This window comes from Anomaloglossus baeobatrachus, unplaced genomic scaffold (assembly GCF_048569485.1).
Source record: "Anomaloglossus baeobatrachus isolate aAnoBae1 unplaced genomic scaffold, aAnoBae1.hap1 Scaffold_66, whole genome shotgun sequence".
Classification (NCBI taxonomy): Eukaryota; Metazoa; Chordata; class Amphibia; order Anura; family Aromobatidae; genus Anomaloglossus; species Anomaloglossus baeobatrachus.
In genome coordinates this window covers 831,248-844,384 of record NW_027445030.1, presented here as the reverse complement: position 1 = coordinate 844,384, position 13,137 = coordinate 831,248, and the positions used below count along the sequence as shown (strand labels likewise).

General features: G+C 47.8%; 1 pseudogene; it reads left to right on the top strand.

The window, feature by feature from the left end:
- The first annotated feature begins 2,393 nt into the window (after positions 1-2,393).
- LOC142286499 (U2 spliceosomal RNA) lies at positions 2,394-2,600 on the top strand (annotated as a pseudogene).
- The last annotated feature ends 10,537 nt before the right edge of the window (positions 2,601-13,137 follow it).

The window sequence follows — 13,137 nt, the reverse complement described above, 5'->3', positions numbered from 1 at the left end:
TACAGGAAGAGGAGTGTTTGCTGAAACTGAAATCGAAAAAGGGAGTTTTGTTGCAGAATATCGAGGCGAGCTCACGTATGCACTTACGATGGTAGACAACTACTCGAGATTTATGGTTGTGGTACAAGTCAAAGATCTAATGGCCCATACTGCAGCGAAGGTCTTCCAAGCACACTTATGCAGACCTCATGGCTACTCAGAGAGAGTCCTCACAGATCAAGGCACTGCCTTTGAAGCGGAAATCTTCAAGGACTTCTGCAGCTTTTACCGATGCAGGAAGATGCGCACTATTATTATTATTATTGTTTATTTATAGAGCACCATTGATTCCATGGTGCTGTACATGAGGGGGTTACATACAGAATACATGTACACGTTACAATAGACAGACTAGCACAGGGGGAAGAGGGCCCTGCCCTTGCGGGCTTACATCCTACACCCTACCATGCTCAAACCAATGGTTATCAACCTGCTCAGGACTTTACCCCATATTCCAGATGTGGCCTTACAAGTGATTTATAGAGGGTTAACAATACGTTGGGATCACCGGATCTAATCTCCCTTTTTATACACCCTAAAATCTTGTTTGCTTTAGAATAAACAATAACATCATAAAGGTATAGCAGTACCGTTTCAAAGTTTCGGTGTCCCAAGCAGCATTCCATCAGCCTCTGGAAGGTTCCTGGCAAATTGCACAGCTCGAAGGGCATGCTTTTGAACTCGCAGAGACCCATCGGGGTGGCAAAGGCGGTCTTCTCCCGGTCTGCCTCAGCAACGGACACTTGCCAATAGCGACTAGTGAGATCAAGGGTAGAAAAATAATTTGCAGTTCTCAATGCAGCTAGCTATTCCTCAATACAGGGGAGTGGTGCTGTCCTTCTTCTTTAACAGGACCAACGGAGCTGCCCAGAGGCTACAACTGTCACGGATAACCCCAGCCTCCTTCATGTTGCTCAACATGTCCTTGGTACACTGGTAATGTGCAGGTAGTTTTGGCTTATATCTCTCTTTGATGGGTGGGTGTGCACTTGTGGGGATGTAGTGTTTGACCCCTTTTATTCTTCAAAAGTCTAGCGGATGTTTGCTGAAGACTTGCTCGTATTCTTGCACTAGCCTGTAGACCCCCTTCTTGTGATGTGAAGGTGTGGAGTCAGTGCCTACGTGTAATTCCTTACACCACTCCTCTGGCTGACTTGGTGAGCTGTCACTGAATGGGTGGGCTGAAGCAATGGTGGATGCTGCTGTTTGGATAGCATGTGTATCTACTGAGAACAGCTTATCAATGGTGGCAAATCGGAGCAGCTTAATCTCTTGCTCTCCGCAGTTCAACACTCTCATGGGCACTCTTCCCTTCCATATTAATGAATAAAACTATGATGTAAATAGCATATAGATACCCCACAAATGCAGATAAAAGTAGGTTATGGGAAAAGGGGGAAGAGAGAAACAGGAAAATAGTGGAATAAAGTATACCTTCCAGGTGGGAGAGGAAATGGCAGCACAGCCAGTGGAGGTGAAGCAAGGGGAGCCTGCAACTAAAGAGTTGAGAGCGTTATCACATGGTGACTGAGCCTGATTGTAACGGGAGCATAGAGGTGCCGATCCTGTCTTACCTGCGTTGGTGTAGAAGTGGGTGTCCTGTGGTGGAGTCAGCTGTGTGCAGTGGTGGCCGTGGGTTCTTTTATGTGCGACCGTAGTAATAGCTGCGCCCACTTCCTGTATGGGAGTGGAATGCAGTGAGGCTAATGGAACGCACGCCTGCGCATTTGTGTTTAACGTCGCGCATGTGCAGAACGGAGAAAAGGCTGCGCTCACTTCCTAATGAAAGGGAGTGAGACGCAGCTGGGAAGGGAAGGGAAAAGATTAGGGTTTGGGGATGATGAAAGGGCTTTCTACGGGCAAGGATGGCAAAGGGTGGCAGTGACGGAAAGTCAGGCAGCCTGTCCTGTCCTGTCCTGTCCGTCCGTCTTTTTGTATCATGAATTGGAAAGACTGCAAGGGGGAGGGGAGGTGCTTGGAGGAGGAGGAGTTATTCAGATTAATTGCAGTGGGCGGCGGCTGCAAAAAGCATCATTCTTCTTGTTTTTGCTCTGCAAAACAGCCTTTTCAAGGGTTGGCTTGGGTGACAAAATGTCTTCTGTAGGCGTGGGTTTGTCTCCCTCTCCCTAAGATGTGTCCGGTATAGGCCAGGGTGCCACTCAAGGCCGTAACCAATTCGGGTTATAGCTTCTCGGCCTTTTGGCTAAGATCAAGTGTAGTTTCGGAGGACGCTACCTTGGTCGGTACTGGAAGGTGCCTGGGATTGCACGTCTGCCGGCCTTGAGGAAGTGTGTGCGCCTTCTGGTGACACATAGCCCTCTTGTGCCTGGACGGTTCCCAGGCAACGGGAGGCGATCACCTTTGTTATTTTGAAGTCCTACTGATAAACAGAAAAAAAAAAAAATTAAATCTGTTCTTATCAGTTTAATATCTGATACGTCCCCTCTCTGGGGACCATATATTAAATGGATTTTTAGAACAAGGAGATGGAAAAAATCTTGCTCTGTCCACTCCACGCATTGACCTGGTATTGCAGTACCTCCAGGACCGGTGCACCCCTTCTTAACCCAGTTTCCAAAAGCAGAACTCAATTCACCTGATTCAAATGAGCCCCATTAGTGAATTGAAAGAAAGCAAAAACTTTATATGCACCTCAATTTGGCCAATTCACTTTTCACACTTTCACCCTTTTTTTTATCTTTCACACCTTTTACTTGCTTTATTGATGCAAAAGCTGTGCCAAATAGCAAACTCATCTCCACTCAACTTGACCAACTCTGCTATGTCCCGTGCAGTATCTTATTCTCAGTCTTATCTAGATCATTTGCAATTGAATAGAATAGATCCCTTTTGGACACATTGGATTCAGCTGCTGCAGTGACTGCAGGTGTTAGAAGATGCAGACTTGGCATCAGGTGCTGTCTATCAGATTCCACTCCAATTAAAGCTTCCATTGTTTTTCGGTGTTTTCTTTGAGCAATGATGATGTCTTTAGTGATCTGTTGGCTCCCTCTCCTGGAGGAAGAGTTTGCTTGCTCTTGGACTTTCAAAAAGAGAGGTCATGATAGACATTTAGCTTCTGAGCCCAATTGGGGACAGTCATGGGTGATGAATGTTTTGCAACCTGCTGCGAAGCCTGATACCGCAATATAAGGAACGTCAAATACTAAGAATGGGCGGCCTATGAAAGAATTAGTACTTTCATTAAGCATACTTAAACGGCTAATTGGGAATAGACAAACTGTAAAAAGCCCTCTGAGAAAGCCCCTCTCTAACCTTTGTTAGTAAGCTTTTCTGTAGTCTGCCTGTTGATGTATTTTCCGTTTGAACAGTGCACAACATGAAGTGACGGAACACTGGCTTGTCACAATGTCCCCCGCTGACATCACGATAGCGCTGCTGCCTAGAAAGCCAGCTGCGCAGCAGAAGTTGCTCTTTGGGTGGGATGGTGGGCTAATGTATCTATTCCTGCTTGGTGTGAGTTTGACATGATCTAGAGCAACGAGTTCCAGCGGCTAGCGGTTGATTATTGGCTGTAATGGGGCTTTCTGGCTGGTGCCAGCCTTTCTTCTTAGCACACAGGAACCACAATCCCTACACCATGCTTCGATGGATTCTCTCATCCCAGCCCAGTAAAACTACATATTTCACACAGTTATAAGCAGCCCATGGGCATTCACCTGGATTAAAACCCATAACAGCTCATAGACCAAACAATCAATCTACCACTGGACCAAAGACAGGAAGCTAAATCCACTGCCTGCGGTAACTAACTTAATCCTATAGTCTACTCACACAACAAACCCAAGAGAAAGGAAAAAAACATGGCTTCGATTATCCATCCAATGAAAACGCATAACCATTGTGAGCCATTGGACAATGCAATTGCACACATGGTGACATGGTGCACGGCCCAATGAATCAAGTCTGTACTTCATATTCACGGTTTAAGCCCTTGGGTTCTAATGTGTCCAGAGTACATATCCAGAAAGATTCCCTTTCTTTGTGCTAAGCACAAGTCAACAATACGTTGTAAGCAGATTCTATTACCAGTCCCACACCATTTTGTGACGCATAATCGCACAGTGGCCCAATTAAGATTCCAAGTCATCGAACATGTCCCAGCCATACGCAGAGGAGGCGATAGAATTAGGAAGCTCAAAGAAAGGGAATCTTTCTGGATATATACTCTGGGCACGTTGGAACCCAAGGGCTTAAACCATGAATATGAAGAACCGACTTGATTCATTGGGCCGTGCACATTTTTTCTAACGCCCGGTTCTTTTTCGTGTTCACACTATATATGGTTCCAGTATGTATGGAGTTCCATTCTTCCTTGTTTTTTATTTGTCATGTTTGTCTGATTACCTTGTCTAACAGTTTTTTCTCCCCTTTCTTTACCTTCCAGGTTCCCATAGTCACGTGAAATATCCCTGTTGCACTTGATTACGGCTCACTATTCACTATAGGATGTCTTATATCTAACATCACACTCTCACCCATCAGCACTCTATAGGTTTGTATAAGGTATGCGCTTACACATCCGGTCCTCCATAGGTATTTCCACTTATGTAGCACTATCCCTATGATCACTCATAACTCATACCCTTGTAGTCAATTACAGCCTCCTCTCTCCCCTCTCCCCTTCTCCCTTTCCATCTATAATTTTGCCAGTACAATATTAGTTTACATTAGGCACACACTCACATATTCCTTTCCTTAGTGACTTATTGTAATTCACATTCGCATACAATTCTCTATGCCTGCCCCATTACTACATTCATACCTACTTGACCCTATCCTGATACCCCTTGTCTCACCTTGTTGGTCCCTACACCTGTTATCATCTCCTTTCCTGTGTCTGTCTTGTCACACAACACATTTTAGCATATCCCTTGTGCTCCTTATTACCTGTCCTGCCTATTAGAATTATGTCCATTATGTCCATGCATGGCCCAATGAATCAAGTCTGTACTTCATATTCATGGTTTAAGCCTTTGGGTTCCAATGTGCCCAGAGTATATATCCAGAAAGATTCCCTTTCTTTGAGCTTCCTAATTCTATTGCCTCCTCTACGTATGGCTTGGACATGTTCGATGACTTGGAATCTTAATTGGATCACTGTGTGATTATGCGTCACAAAATGGTGTGGGACTGGTAATAGAATCTGCTTACAATGTATTGTTGACTTGTGTTTAGCTCAAAGAAAGAGAATCTTTCTGGATATGTACTCTGGGCACATTAGAACCCAAGGGCTTAAACCGTGAATATGAAGTAAAGACTTGATTCATTGGGCCGTGCACCATGTCACCATGTGTCCAATTGCATTGTCCAATGGCTCACAATGGTTATGCGTTTTCATTGGATGGATAATCGAAGCCATGTTATTTTCCTTTCTGTTGGGTTTGTTGTGTGAGTAGCCTATAGGATTAAGTTGGTTACCGCAGGCAGTGGATTTAACTTCCTGTCTTTGGTCCAGTGGTAGATGGATTGTCTGGTCTATGAGCTGTTATTGGTTTGAATGCAGGTGAATGCCCATGGGCTGCTTATGACTGTGTAAAATATGTAGTTTTACTGGGCTGGGATGAGAGAATCCATTGAAGCATGGTGTAGGGATTGTGGTTCCTGTGTGCTAAGAAGAGAGGCTGGCACCAGCCAGAAAGCCCCTTTGCAGCCAATAATCACTTAATAACTTTTTCAACTTGTCATCATATGGGAGGCCTTCCATTCCTTGTAGTAGTCTAGTTGCCCACCTTTGAACTGACTCTAACTTCTGAATGTCCTTTTTAAAATGTGGAGCCCAAAACTGGTTCCCATATTCCAGATGTAGCCTTACAAGTGATTTATAGAGGTTGATCATCTTTACTTATCATTTAAAACTTTCAAACTGGTACACTCAACACATAAAGCCCCCCCCTTTTAAAGAGTAGTTTCCCTGTACCTAAGTGGGGGTCTACCTAGGTTGGAGCGAGTGGACCTTCGGGGTCCGGTGTCAGTGGTGACAGGCAGTGGGGCAGAGGGAACAGTCAGTTCCTCCTCCCTGCTATCATGTGGGGCAGGCGGAGGCGTAGGGGAGCTGGGTACAGGTACATCCCTGGGCACTGGCTCGCGGTTAACCGTTTCCATCATTTCTTCATCCACGGGTTGTGGGAACAGTATCACTGGAAGGATCACCGCACCGTTCTGTGTAGGCCAGTCTGCTGGAAAATCACCCATCATGGTGTGGATTACCTCTTTTTCCTTCTCCACTGGACTGGGAACTGGAGCCTCATCCGCTACTCTCAATGCTGGTGGGCACTTCTTCAGGTGGTCTCGGGAAACCGTGGCCAAAGTCCCCCCCTGGTCACGGCTGATCTGGTAGGCCTTCCCATTCTCCCATCCTGTGGGCTGGACTACATACGGGGTTTTTTCCCATTGATCATCCAGCTTGTGGGCCCTTCTTTTCCGCTTCAGCACTACATCCCCAGGTTGGAAGGAACCGGCAGGCGCCTTCTTGTTGAAGCACTGCTCCTGTTGTCCCCGACTCCGGCACAAGTTCTTTTCAACATACTCCTGGACCTGTCGGTACTGTGTCCTCCGCCGAGTGTCCCATTCAGCTGTCGACAGGAGTGCTTCTGAAGCTTCCAAGCCCATTTCCAGATCCACTGGTAGCCGGCCGGGACGAGCTCTCATCAGGTATGCTGGAGTGCATTTCGTAGAGCTGGAAGGGATGTTGTTGTACATATCGACCAGGTCAGGTAGCTTCTCCAGCCACAGGTTCCGCTCTTCCAGTGGTAACGTCTTGAGGAGGCCCAGGACCAAGTGGTTCATCTTTTCACAAATGCCATTGGTTTGGGCGTGGTAAGGCGTGGTCCGGATTTTCTTGCAGCCGTACAACTGGCAGAATTCCTGGAATACCTCTGCTTCAAAGGCCGGACCCTGGTCGGTAAGCACCCTCTCCGGGTACCAATGCGGTCAACAGAAATAAGCCTGGAAAGCCTTAGCAGCGGTGCGGCCGGTTAAGTCCTTAACTGGGACAACCACCAGGAACCTCGAGTAGTGGTCTACGATGGTCAGAGCGTAGGTGTACCCACTTCGGCTGGGGGTGAGCTTTACATGGTCAAGGGGAACCAGCTCCAGCGGTTGGTGTGTAATGATCGGGTGTAGGGGTGCCTTCTGGCTGGCCTCGTCCTTCCTTCTCAATGCGCAAGGGCCACATTCTCGGCACCAGGCCTCCACAGATTCCCGCATTCCACTCCAATAGAACCGCTCTCTTAACAACATCTCTAGCTTCTTCCACCCGAAGTGCACTGCACCATCATGGTATGCTTGCAGGACGGTGGGCACTTTAGCCTGGGGAATCACCAGCTGGCGGATCTTCTCGTGAGTCTTTGGATTAATCAGCTCGCGATACAACTTCCCCTGGTGTAGGTATAGCCGGGTCCGTTCTTGCCACAGACGTTGGGCTTCGGCAGGGGCAGCAGGGTCTATCCCAGCAGAACCCTGTTCCACTAGAGTCTTGACCAGGCGGACAGCAGGTGCCTGGTCCTGAGCTTCCTGCCAGTCCTGTCGGGGCAGCGGATCCAGGTTCACCCGTTGTTGGTAGACGTGCACCTTCTCAGTGAATGGCCGGTGAAATGCAGGCAACTCGATCTCTTCGAGGTCATCATCCTCTGGCCCCTCTTCCGACAGGTGGGGCATCCGGGAGAGTGCATTGGCATTGACGTTGGTACGGCCGGCCCGGTACTTGATGGTGAAATCGTAGTTGGCTAACCTGGTCACCCACCGCTGCTCCAACGCGCCCAGCTTGGCCGTATCTAGATGGGTCAGCAGGTTATTGTCTGTGTACGCGGTGAACTTGGCTGCTGCCAGGTAATGGCGGAAACGCTCGGTGATAGCCCACACCAGTGCCAAGAGCTCAAGCTTGAAGGAGATGTAGTTCTCAGGGTTCCTCTCAGTCGGTCGGAGTTTTCGGCTAGCATAAGCTATTACCTTTTCCCTTCTGTCTTGGACCTGGGATAGAACAGCCCCCAAGCCCACATTGCTGGCGTCGGTGTAGAGGATGAATGGGCGGCTGTAGTCAGGGTACGCTAGGATTTCCTCTCCGGTCAGGGCTGTTCTCAGCTGGCGGAAGGATTCCTCATGCTTTTCTTCCCACACCAATGGGGCTACTAGGGATCTACCACCCTTGGTCTGTCCTACGAGGAGGTCTTGCATGGGGGCAGCCATCTTTGTGTACCCCTTAATGAAGCGACGGTAATATCCCACCAGGCCCAGAAACTGCCTCACTTCCCTCACTGTGGTCGGTCTCGGCCAGTCTTGGATGGCGGTGATCTTCTCGGGGTTGGGGGCGACACCTTCCGCACCAACCACATGTCCTAGGTACTGCACTCTGGGTTTCAGCAGATGACACTTTGAGGGCTTCAACTTCATCCCATACTTGGCAAGGGACGCGAACACCTCGGCTAGGTGCTCCAGGTGGGCTTCATACGTCTGTGAGTACACAATCACATCATCCAAGTACAGCAAAACGGTCCCATAGGCAGTCTTCTCTCGGTCTTCCGGTGCCACGGCCACCTGCCAGTACCCGCTGGTGAGGTCAAGGGTGGAGAAGTAGTTAGCGGTTCTCAGCGAGGCCAGGGACTCTTTGATGCGGGGCAGAGGGTAAGCATCCTTATGCGTTATCTGGTTAATCTTCCGGTAATCCACACACATCCGCATGGTGCCATCCTTCTTCTTAACCAGCACCAACGGAGCGGCCCAGGGACTACAGCTGTCCCTAATAACCTCTGCCTCCTTCATGTTCCTCAACATGTCTTTGGCGCATTGGTAGTGCGCAGGGGGAATAGGCCTGTATCTCTCTTTAATAGGGGAGTGTGTACCGGTAGGGATGTGGTGTTGAACCCCTTTAATCTGCCCAAAATCTAGAGGGTGCTTGCTAAAAACCCGCTCATACTCCTGTACCACCCGGTATACCCCTTCCTTGTGGTGTATGGGGGTATCATCAGTGCCGACATGTAGCTCTCGATACCACTCGCCTAACTCCCCCAGGGATGAGTGGGAACCGGCAGCAGGCGGTGTGACCGGGGGAACGGCTTCATGGATCGTGTGGGGATCTAGAGTGAACAATTTGGCAAGGGTAGCGTACCGGGTGGTGCATGAATGCACACATATTGGTTTTATAATCTTATTGTATTACTTTATATTCTTATTTCACTTGTGCATATCTCCACCATAATCCTGGCTAAGAAATATAGCTTTTTTTGGGGTACACAGGTAGTAAGGTCTTCTTTCTATTTCTTTAGGGGTGATATAGCCTGGTGGAACTCTAGACCTCTAACATTATATATGCACCCTTTTTCTTTATGGTTCTTGGACACCTTATAACATTCTTCCATACATATATATCTTTCTCATAAATTATAAATAATTAGGCATTTTTATATATTTTATTTACATTTTCATAAATAACTTTTTACAAAGCATGGGGGACATTCTCACATACATATAATTTTCATGTACGCATTCTGAAAATTTACGCATAAACCGTACACACTCCTTTTTGTAACAATTTCTATAACTCATTCGCTGAACTCTCATCCCGGATATTCATTCTTACACCGAATTTCCTGTTATAACACAACATTCATGATTTTTATTCAATTTATTTTTATTTTTTAGGTTTATTAGTAGTGATGAGCGAGTACTAAAAAGCTCGGGTGCTCGAAGCTCGGGCCGAGCCTCCCAAGATACTCGTGTACTCGGCCCGAGCACCGAGCCCAATGTTATCCTATGGGAGACCCGAGTATTTTTGTGAAATGACCACCGGCAGCATGTAGAAACCCTAAAAATGGCACAAAAGTCTCCGAAGAGTGCTCAAATGACATGGCAACAGCATGGGGAAGACCCCTTGAAGCATTTATCACTCAAAAGTCACAGCTGTGAATAATTTTGTCCACGTTTTACGCCATTTTTACGGACTCACCAGAAAACCTTCCAAAATGACACCAAAATGATTTTTCATAGCGGAAATGTTAAGGGCACATACCCAATAGTGAGATAGAGCTAATGTATGTTACTTTTTGAGATCAATACATGAAAGATTTTACGTAAAACATTGTGTGGCACTCCGATGTCCCTGAGAAGAGACGTACATAAAGGCCTCTGAGTCTAATGTGCCCATTTTGAGGAACTGAGTCTTTGTAGTATTTTCCTTTGCCAGGGCAGTCCAAAATTGTGAGGTTCACCAATGCCCCTGCATACAGACGTGCATGATGGCCTGTAAACCTGAAGTGCCCATTGTAAGGAAGTGGGTCTATTGTAGTATAGCCCTTAGGCAGGGCAGCCAAAAATTGGGAGGCTCCACGTTGTCCCTGGATAGAGACGTGCATGAGGGCCTCAAAACATTAAGTGTCCAGTGTCAGGAAGTGGGTGTATTATAGTATAGCCCTTAGGCAGGGCAGCCAAAAATTGGGAGGCTCTACGTTGTCCCTGGATAGAGACGTGCATGAGGGCCTGTAAACCTGAAGTGCCCATTGGAAGGAAGTGGGTCTTTTGTAGTATAGCCCTTTGGCAGGGCAGCCAAAAATTGGGAGGCTCCACGTTGTCCCTGGATAGAGACGTGCATGAGGGCCTGTAAACCTGAAGTGCCCATTGGAAGGAAGTGGGTCTTTTGTAGTATAGCCCTTTGGCAGGGCAGCCAAAAATTGGGAGGCTCCACGTTGTCCCTGGATAGAGACATGCATGAGGGCCTCAAAACATTAAGTGTCCATTGTCAGGAAGTGGGTGTATTATAGTATAGCCCTTAGGCAGGGCAGCCAAAAATTGGGAGGCTCCACGTTGTCCCTGGATAGAGACGTGCATGAGGGCCTGTAAACCTGAAGTGCCCATTGGAAGGAAGTGGGTCTTTTGTAGTATAGCCCTTTGGCAGGGCAGCCAAAAATTGGGAGGCTCCACGTTGTCCCTGGATAGAGACGTGCATGAGGGCCTCAAAACATTAAGTGTCCATTGTCAGGAAGTGGGTCTTTTGTAGTATAGCCCTTTGGCAGGGCAGCCAAAAATTGGGAGGCTCCACGTTGTCCCTGGATAGAGACGTGCATGAGGGCCTCAAAACATTAAGTGTCCATTGTCAGGAAGTGGGTGTATTATAGTATAGCCCTTAGGCAGGGCAGCCAAAAATTGGGAGGCTCCACGTTGTCCCTGGATAGAGACGTGCATGAGGGCCTCAAAACATTAAGTGTCCATTGTCAGGAAGTGGGTCTTTTGTAGTATAGCCCTTTGGCAGGGCAGCCAAAAATTGGGAGGCTCCACGTTGTCCCTGGATAGGGACGTGCATGAGGGCCTCAAAACATTAAGTGTCCATTGTCAGGAAGTGGGTGTATTATAGTATAGCCCTTTGGCAGGGCAGCCAAAAATTGGGAGGCTCCACGTTGTCCCTGCATAGAGACGTGCATGAGGGCCTCAAAACATTGTTCCCATTGCAAAGGAGCGGGTCTCCTGTCGTTGTAATGTCCATTCTGCAAAGAATGGGCGAAAAAAATTACCACTGGGGGTATACCTGAAACAAAGGCCTAACTCTTGTAACGGTCATCATGGTGGCGCATGAGGAGAAGGAGGAGCAGTCCAGCGATTATCCAAAGTCCAGAAGTGTGTACCCATGGGTGACTGGAGGTACATGGCAAATTCCCGTTACAAACTTTAAATTCCGCTCTCATTTGCTGGTGGTGTGGTGAAGTCTGGCCCAATCCAACCCTTGTTCATCTTGATCAGAGTCAGCCTGTCAGCATTTTCAGTTGACAGGCGGGTGCGTTTATCTGTAATGATTCCACCTGCGGCACTAAAAACACGCTCTGACAAAACGCTAGCGGCAGGGCAGGCCAGGACTTCCAAGGCGTAGAGAGCCAATTCATGCCACGTGTCCACCTTGGATACCCAATAATTGTAAGGCACAGAGGAATGTCGGAGTACAGTTGTTCGATCTGCAAGGTACTCCTTGAGCATCTGGGCAAACTTAGGATTTCTTGTGGCACTACCCCGCACCTCAGGGGCTGTGGTACGTGAGGGGCTGAGAAAACTGTCCCACATCTTAAAGACTGTTCCCCTACCTCTGGCGGATTGGACTTGTGCCTCTCTCGGCTGTACGCCTTGGTTGTCCACTGATTCCTGACCTATGCCGCTAGCGTTTTGTGAGGGGAATGCTTTGCCTACTTCCGTGACTATGGCCTTCCGGAACTGCTGCATTTTGGTTGACCTCTCCGCCTCGGGAATAAGAGACATAAAGTTCTCCTTGTAGCGTGGGTCTAACAGTGTTACCAACCAGTAATGATTGTCGGCCAAGATGTTCTTAACGCGAGGGTCACGAGACAGGCAGCTTACCATAAAGTCAGCCATGTGCGCCAGACTCTTAACAGCCAGGACTTCAGTAGCCTGACCAACACGTTGACTGAACATGCTGTCCTCCTCCTCCTCCTCCTCCTCCTCCTCATCTACCCTGTCCTCTGGCCAGCCACGCTGAACCGAGGATATGACTGGTGTGCATGTCATATCCTCAATTTGGCCGGAGATTTGCTCCATGTCTTCATCCTCCTCCTCGTCATAGTCCTCCACTGCACGTTGTGATGAGACGAGGCTGGGCTGTGTGTTATCACCCACACCCACTACTGTTTCTTGCTGCAACTCATCGCGCTCCGCCTGCAATGCATCATGTTTGGTTTTGAGCAGAGACCGTTTTAGAAGGCAGAGTAGCGGTATGGTGACGCTAATAATGGCGTCATCTTATACCTTTATGATGTTATTGTTTATTCTAAAGCAAACAAGATTTTAGGGTGTATAAAAAGGGAGATTAGATCCGGTGATCCCAACGTATTGTTAACCCTCTATAAATCACTTGTAAGGCCACATCTGGAATATGGGGTAAAGTCCTGAACAGGTTGATAACCATTGGTTTGAGCATGGTAGGGTGTAGTGCGCATCTTCCTGCATCCGCCATAACCTTCCCTTAGGATATACTGTGCCCTTATCAGATTGGTTGTACAAGGTTGCTTCTCTTATTGGATGGATTTCAAGCTGCATGGATAATGTTCATTTAAATGATGTGGATAGAAAGACTGAAGATATCTA